The sequence below is a fragment of the Mugil cephalus genome, chromosome 16 (genome assembly GCF_022458985.1).
Source record: "Mugil cephalus isolate CIBA_MC_2020 chromosome 16, CIBA_Mcephalus_1.1, whole genome shotgun sequence".
NCBI classification, from domain to species: Eukaryota; Metazoa; Chordata; class Actinopteri; order Mugiliformes; family Mugilidae; genus Mugil; species Mugil cephalus.
The window spans coordinates 8786136-8795469 of NC_061785.1; positions in this window are offsets into that span (position 1 = coordinate 8786136).

Here is a 9334-nt window from a genome sequence, read left to right on the forward strand (position 1 = left end):
CTCCCCTCCTCCCCTCCCCTCCTCCCCCTTCCCTCTATCTCTCTTTCTCTCTCCTCTTTCACTGAGGCCATCATTTCTTCACCATGACGGGAGATATTAACCGGAACAAAACAGGTGTTTATGGGAAACCTTCCCCCCCGGTTGAGGTTTTTCGTGCACACACATGCGCACACATCGTGCGGGGTAAAGGTGTCGACATCGGTGCCTGCGAAACAAGAGTAACATCTGTTTCACATTTCACACTATCCCCCCCACCACCACCCCCACCACCTTAAATGTCACGGACCATGTGGACATGCTTTACCTCACAAACACACACGCGTAAACTTATTTTTCTATCTTTGAAAGGACTTTCCATTGACATAATGCATGCCCCCCGCCCCCCACTAAACTCTAACTTAAATCCAAACCATGACCCAACTCTAACCTTAACTCTACGAGCAAAACAAGTTTTTACCCTCAAAAAGTTTTGGGGCCCCACAAGGTCAACACGACCCCACAGCGTTGGTGATCCGCAAGAATTTGGGCCCCACAACTTCACATGAACAAGAACACACACACACACACACACACACGTGGTTCGTGTTTCCATCACTTCAGAGGACATAATTGATTTCCCGGACACGCACCATAACCAGTACTTGTCTAACTCTTATTACCGTAACCCTAACCCGGGCTTCACCCCAGAATGTTGATTGATTTTAATGTTTTGTCCCCAAAAACGGAGTCCCCGCAGCGTGACCATACAAACAACTTTATGTCCCCACAACATGAGTAACACACATCCTCGCATTTTTTTTTTTTTTGCGCTGGTCTGAGAAAGCAGAGGAGGCATGATGGTGTAAATTCTTCAGCGGAATGGGGGGAGTCCTCCGTGCTTGTTTTCAGACTCTTAAAGGGTCGGTTTACGTTTTTACAAAAAAAAAAAAAAAAAAAAAGGCATCTGTCTGTGGTAACCTACGACCACACACATGCACTTTATGGACAAAAATACACACACACGCACACACATCTGAGTATTACACCCATATGTGACAGCCTGAACATTGGTCCCAAACAAAGGCCTTTAATCTTTCTGTGATAAGAGCTCTTCTGGTAAGACTCGCTGCAGGAATTTTCTCCCGTCAAGCCACAAAAGAGCGCTTGTGATTTCCGACACTGATGCCATCTGATCCGAGGACCCGGCGCGCAGTTCATCCTGAAGGTGTCAGATGAGGTCAGTTCGAGCTCTCCCACGGCAAAACTCAGAGAATAGTTGCATGTGGGCATCGCTGTGTTGAAACCCTCTCCCCTGACTGTTGCCACAACGTTCTGGAGCGTAATGTTGTGTAAAATATTATTGCAAGCTGAAGCAATACGATTTCCATTCACGGGGGCCTGAGGGGCCCAACACAAACAATGGACAGGGGCGTCCTCATACTTGTGTTGCTATTGTTTACTTTTGCTTGTTAACTTTCGCGATGTCCCCTCGTTTCCATCCCATTTCTACTAAGTCGAATGGAATTTTGTTTGTGGCTGCAAAATTGACATTTGAGGAACGGCATCACGTGTTTCCACAGAACATGCTGTGAACAGTTTTCATTGGAACAACATCCTAGACCCAAACAGTCCCAAAGAAAACCCTTTTTACAACAAAGCCTGTGGGCTATAGTAACCAAAAAATTGCTTCTGGAAAGACACAAAAAAGGATTTTTAAATGACCTGAGTGCTCAAGCAACGTTTTATTCCTTTCCACTTTAGGCTAATATTCTCAAAGTCCCTGACCAGACACAACTGGTGGAGAAGATACACCCACTTGCCAGTTTATTAGGTACAATAAATAAGAGTCCTGCACTAAATCATCCATCACAACTGTTATAATGTCCAGTTTATAATGAAACAGCTTCAGAAAGTAGTTTATAGTGCTGTTAAACTGGATTAAATTAAACACAAAAGTGTTTATTTTATTTAGCCTAACCCACTGACGAAAATGTCAAAATATTAAGAACATGTGTCAGTACAGCACGATACAATTCAATAGTACTACAAACCACAGCCTCCAGAGTGACACAGTTGAATCAACAGCTCTCTAAGTTATTTTAAACAAATTCATTTATTTCGTGCATTTTGTCCTCTGAAGGATCACAGAGGGGGTGGGGGGGGAGTGGGCGTGGGGGAGGGCGCTGTAGCCTAACCTAACCTCGAGTACACCCTCGCAGGGACCCTATCAGAAGGCTAACACAAAGACGGACAAACATTCACACCCTACGGCCGGTTTACAATCACAAATTAACCCTTCGGCTTCCACACGAAGAAACATGATTAAATATCATTTATTTTTAATCTATGTTAATAGTTTGTACTGCAAACGGACTATTTTGACATATCATTATTGAAATGTTCACACGATTGTACGGATTCATACAATATAATATAACACTGAAGTTGTGTGATGTATATTTTTCAAGCCCTATATCTCAAAAAGTATAAAAACTACAGCTTAGATATTTGTGTATAGACTATAATGTGTTTACACATGGGCAAATTTGTGCATCTTACTACAAACTAAAAGGTACAGAATGAGAAATTGAGCACCACTACTACTTCTACAAATAAAGGTCAGAATGCAGTTACAATGACAGTCAAAGGGTTAATTCCAGTCCCCAGTCGGCCAAAGGATTTGAACCCAGAACTGTATTTAAATAAAATAAAATAAAGATCTGAATACAATAACTTCCATGCGGACGAGATTTCATGCAAAACTGCTTTCACTAGTGTTCCTAATAAACTGGCGAGTCTGTGTAACAGGTTGACTCAGTAATCTCATTAAATCTCTCCCTGATGTAATATTTAGATTTTTATTGTTCGTAAGAGACTTTGTTATGATGTTTACATTTAAAGTAACATATTATTGACCGTTGTAACATTATAAACTTCAAATAGTGATTTTAATTGACGTTTTGTTGCATCGGTTACAATTTTATTGTTGATTAAAGGATTGCTGTACGGGAATTCGTTTGTTTTCACTAGTGTACCTAATGATCTGGCGTGTGAGTGTATTCTTTTTTTTTTGTTTTTTTTTTTGGATCGCTCTCATTACGGGTTGTGGTTGAGGACTGTGTGATGGTATGATGAAGGGTTAACCAGACCATCAAGATTACCGCTGTAGTAATCAGCTACAACCGCTATCGTGTGTGTGTGTGTGTGTGTGTGTGTGTGCTCATTCATTTCATCCTTCATTCATTCACTCGCTGACTTCTTCTTCTTCTTCTTCTTCTTCTTCTTCTTCTTCTTCTCCTCTCTCTGTCATTTCTTATTTCGTTCATTCAGCTGTAATTATAGACCCTGAGCAGCCTGTACAATCTCATTTCCAGGAACAGTCGCATCTTTTTTTTTTTTTTTTTTTCCTCCTCCTTCTGGTTCATTCATTTACCTTCGGCTCACCCCTCACCGCGATCCTGTCACCCTCCTGACCCTGTTCTTACTCCTTCTCCTCATCCACCCTTCCCACATCGCCTCTCTCTCTCTTTCTCCCTCTCTCTCTCTCTCTCTCTCTCTGGGAAGTCATGTGACTTCTCTGAAGCTGAGCCCTATAAACCAGCAGTACTTGGGGGGCTCAGTGTCTATACAGCTCGCTGATTGGCTCATGAATTCGAACGCTCGCACACACACACACACACACACACACACGCACACAAACACACAAACACACTGCCGACCCCCCGTTTTCTTCTTTCAGGAACAAATGTGATCCCTCACATTTAAAACAAAAAAGGACGGGAAAGGGGGGAGTGGGTGTGGGGGGGGTTCATGAGCGAGCAGTGTATTCAAATAGACTAATGGTTATTGGCTTTTAATGAGTGGGCCGCTCTCATAAGGTAAAATCAAGTATGCACACATAGAGCCCGAGCCATTTGTTTCATGTTGGGTTGGTGGGTGGATTGGTGGTGGTGGTGGTGGTGGTGGTGGTGGGGTGGGGGTGGGAGGTTGCCAATAGCTGAATGGGCTCGATTCAGAGGGCTCAGCGTTCGGGGTCTGTTTAATCCAATTGAGTCCATGTTGAGATGAAACAGAAGAGTCCGTGAACCAAGAAAGCAGAAAAGTGCCACTGTTCATATTCAAGATCCCCAGTTTGGATTGGAGGCTTCTGCCGAGTTTAATTTGCAGAGAAATCCCTGTAAAAAACCTGGTGTGTAATTTGAAACAAACCCAAGAAAGTGTTTTCGGGTCTTGACTCATCCCCGTTTTGTTTTTTTTTTTGGTTTTTTTTCATCTGACTCTGATCTTCCAGCAGTTGTTGTAACCTGTAGGGAAAGAGGCAAGTAGCGATTAGATCCAATGTGGAAACCCCAACAGAGAGCATTAATAAAGAAAAGCCAACGGCTCTGGAGCCTCTTTGAAGTTTGTCGCCTCTTTATTGTGTAACTGAAGGATGACCAGAGACACTTTTCCTGCTGTTGACAATCCATACACCCAGTAGTCATATAAACTTAGATTAATAGCGAGTGTGTAATGCCTTGGCAGGTAAGTGAAAATAATTAATTCCGAGTAGATGTTGACGTGCTGATCGTTCTTAGGGCATTTCGTTCGGACTGAAATTTCTCAACAACCATTGGATGGATTCCAGTGAAATTTGGTGCAGACATGCGTGATTCCCAGATGATTCATTCCTGTTAAGTTGCCAGCCCCCTGGCTTTTCCTCTGGCACCATCAGCACATCTCTTCCATTCTGTTTTTATACAGTATTTCTGCCTCAACAAAATGGACCGGCGCACTCCGTTTCTGTACAGATGTTCATACTCCTTAGAGGATAAACCAATGATTCTGGTGATTCCACGTTTCTGAGAGAGCATGACTCATTTTGTCCAGAGTGTCGCAACCAACTATGCTGCTTCAGAAAATCGAGGCTATGAGCGTGACACTAAGCACTCTGTTAGTTTACTTTTCCACATGCACAAATCACCAATTTGCGGCTCTTCGTCTGTCAGTCACAGTAGAAAATCAAAAATATTGATTGCTGGCTCACAATCAGAGTGAACTGTCGAATGTGTGTTAGGGAATAGTGAATAACTGAGCAGTTCAGGACTCAGCTTAAGTCTTTGATCTCCTGTTTGATACGGCACTATCACGAAATTCAGCAACTTCATCTTATCTTTTCTTTTATCCTGCCATAAACATTATATTCTAATTTGTCTGATTGCTGCAGATATATAATCAGTCGGAAAAAAACTTAACTCAAGGTCCAACTGTGCCTCACAGTCTATAGGAAGTGGAGTTTAACATTATAAAAGCACTCATAATCAAGTTTATGGTGTCAATATGAGAACAACAAGACAATTCGACGGTGACTCACTTGTTCTGACTGGTTAGTGGCCCAGATCAAGATTAAACTGCTGTGAAAACCCAAAAGGAGCCAGTTTGGGTGCTGGAGATCAAAAACTGAGCTAACATTTAGTGACTGTCGGACTTACATTCATACAGGGTGGCCTTGTGACTGAAAATGATCGATAGTGTGGTTAAATCAGTAAACGTTTGCTAAAAAAAACTTGAGAAAAAGCTAATAAAATGAGTCTAAAACAACCAGACACTGCCACATTTTTGTTTAAAAGGTTAAAAATGACGTTGCTAGCGGTTGCTAGTGGAAGCTTCTGGAAGTGGTTGCCTAGGTAACTGATATAAACATATTGCTGGTGTATGGACGGTGCTAGCCGACATTTCAACAGGGATAATGGACCGTTTGTTGGAGAGATCCTTCCCGTTGTCACGTCCCGACTCCTTGTGTTACCGTTGTTTTACCTTTAGGCATAGTTAGTTAGCACTGAAAGAGTTGATTAGTGTAGTCACACCCAACCCCCTCAAAAAAGTGAAAGCTGGTTAATAATATTTTCCTATAGCAATCATGCTAAGGCTAAATGCTTGCTAACCGTGCCAGGCGTTTGTCACCACATTACATCTAAACTCTGTTATCCTTATACATTTTTAAAGAATTGCTAATTACGTTCACATGTTCCCTGCATTCTGGTTGTTGTTTTGGGTAACCTAGCAACAGTTAGCAGAGAGTCAGCAGACTAACAAAGGGTCATTTCACCTACTTTCCTTTCAGTGCACTGATAAGTACAGTTTGTCAGATTGACGCCGTCCATTATGGATTTATAAAGGCTCTATTTGGGTTCATGCCAAGCACTGAGCCCGCTATCAGCATCTCACCAAAGTTGTGAATGGTGTGTCCTTCCTTCCTTAAATGATTGAGGAACTCTGTGTTTGTGTCACATGCCGTTTGTCTTCGTCTGAAACATGTTGCCCCCAAGGTTGCTGAAGGTTTATTTCCTTATGAGAGCTATAACTTGCAGAGTTTTATGAACATTTCATAGTCGCTTTGTCGCTGCATTCCTACATCTTCCTTTAAAGGATATAAAAAAAAAGGACTTGACACAGAACTGTATTCTGCTCTTTATTTACATTCAGAGTTTTTCCTTTTGCTCACGAAGGGGCTTTTATTTGTACGAGGGATTCTTTTTAACGCAGCGTTTTCCTAAAAGGGTTTAAATCTTGCTGGTAACTCACAGGCGCTGCCGCTCATTCATGACTAAAAACCTCTTACTCACCACAAATGTATGAGCATATGGGAGCGCTTGAACTCGTGTCAGTGTCTGCTACACTCTCAAGTTCAAATACTATGCAGTCCGGTTTGCTGGCTGAAAGGGACACAGTGACACCTGAGAGTGTTGGAGGGGTTTTGGTCAGAGTCCATGCCGTTACAGTAAGCCATTTGGCATCCGAGCCTCCCTGCCGCTACGCCTGTGCAGCTGTGAACAGAGGGCAAAAAGCAAAACTCCGGGGATAAAACTGCGCTACGTCTCTCATGACATGCCTCGCAGCTGCCTTTTGTGCGTTTCAGATTGTAGCAGTTTTATTTGTGCTCTCCAGCCGGTAAGCGATTAGCCGCACCCATATGACTGGCTGTCCAGGTGTTCCTGGAAAACCATTACGTTGAGATAAAGTTAGTCACAAATATTTCACAAGCGCTGCCGAGCGAAAGCGTGTCAGCTCAGAACAATATTGTGGTTTGAATGTGTCACAAAGAGCCGGGGCCGGCGAGTCTTCACAGGGACCGTGAACACGCACAAACGCACACATAGTTCCTGAGTGGCTGTCCGCATGCTTCCCATATGGTTTTTATTGATCCATGTCCCTGTTATACCCCCCTTCTTTCTGCTCCCTCTGTCTGTCTGCTCTGATGGTGAAGGAATGATGGAATGCTAGAGGGTAAATCTCTGGTTTCCTGGAAGCTGGTCTGGCTTTATCAGAAGCGGCTGTGACAATACTCGAACTGATGGGCCAACCGAACGTCTTTCCTATAAGCGCCGAGCAGCCAACAAAAAGCCTTCCTGGAAGAAATGATCAGCAAACCGGAGGCCCTTCCTGGAAGCCCACTGTTGGTTGCTAGTCGCGGGGCATATTCCTAACCTCTTAATATTCTTTCCACCTTCTAGGCTCTCGACTCGGCTGACATTGGCAGGGGTTCAGAAATGAATAAGAATCTGTTGACAAGGGTTTAATCACTGCAAGAACATTATTAGTCAAAACATTCTTTCCCGTTGCTCAACTTGCTTCCCATTTCCTCATGCTGCATTAAAAAACGGCGTGTCAAAGCCTCGAGGGGCGGCGTCCGCGGGCGTTCGGCGTGAATGTTTTGATTGTTGAGAGGCGCACGCACAACACACACACACACACACACACACACACACACATACACACAAAGAAAAATAAAGAAAAAAAAATAGAGCAACTCCAAAACCGAGCTCAGCTGTTTTGAGAGCCGGGTGTTGTGCTTGGCGGGGGGACACTGTTGACAACTGTTGAGCTGGACGCAAGCAAGTCATAACCCGACAAAATGAATCACGGTGGAAAGACTTTCTGTGAGTGTGTGAGATTCACGAGAGGAGCGAAGGATACTGGCAAAATATTCCAGAGTCGCTCACTAGGCAACTACGTGGAACATAAAATGAGTCACAGCGATCTGAGCTGGCTTATTTAGACAATGTGTTTGTGTGTAAAACTGGATTATTCTGGTTGGATTTTTTTTTTCTTTCTTCCTTTCTTTCTTTGGGAAGACGGCTCACTCATTTCTGTTTGCCTCTTGACCTACGTCATTTTTTGTCTGTAAGTGCCCACTCAATTTTCCTCCCATAAACAAATAGTGTCATCCACACTCTCACAAGCGTCCAGCGGGCAACTTGAGACATTTTTCCTGTAAGAGTCATGACGAAATGAGGAGCTTTTGAATCATTGTAATTACCTGGATTGGGGGGGGGGGGCTGTAAAGGTGGTTATTAAACGTTATCCTCTCAGATGTCTGGCTCGTGTCCAGAGATATGTGCGCGTTGTAAAAAAAAAAAAAGGAAAAGGGTGTGAAACACCGCGGATGCACTATTAGCAGCAGTTTCAACTCTTTCCGCACACAAACACTCAAAGACACCTCATTCGCTCCTTCTCATACGCACACTAACACCAGGCAAGCCGTAAAAACTCAACTCAATTAAAGTGCCTCTTTCCTGGAAGCCAGCCTCAGACGGAGCACAAGGTATGCAGGGAATGGGAACCTTGTGTGTGTGTGTGTGTTGGAGTGGGGGGGGGGGTTATAGATGAAGAAACCTCCTGCTTAATTTTACCAACATCAATCTAGCCCGACCGACCACTTACACTCACGCATCGGCTGCACACTAAAACCACAGGCCGCCGTAAATCTCGTCCACGTGGACCCTTTCACCTGTTTGACCTCGTATGTGCGTCTGTCCGCACACGGCCCTCCCAGCCCCCCCAACCCCCCACCCCCCCAGAGGACGCCATCCTCTCTCAGCCCCTCGGGCAGGATGTATAAAACCCAGCTGCATTCCTTTCCAGTTAGGTCCAGCCCAAACCGAGCTTCCTACAACAGTAAGTGCTGTGTCAAAGTGTGCGCCGCAGTGCGTGGTGTAAGACGGTGTAAGGCCAACGCCGTGCTTCTTCTGGGAATCCCTTTGTTATTGTGTTCATCAGACCCAGCCCACTTGCCCATACTCTATGCTCTTATGCCTATGGAATTTACCCACAATGCCCCAGCAAAGAAAATGAGAAGTGAGGATTGCAGTAATTTTAACCCTGCACTGGAGCTTTCAAAGCTGGGCCGACTGAATAAACACGGCTTTGTTTAACTAGGAAATCCCGTTTTGTCAGTGAATGATGTTGTTGCGAGGCCAGGAATCGCTGGGCTGTTTTACAATACATTACAGTAAGTTAAGAGTGTTTCCAGTCAATATTGACTCAGTGAGGCAAGAGACACAAAAGGAGAAGTAACACACAGGGCACAAATGCA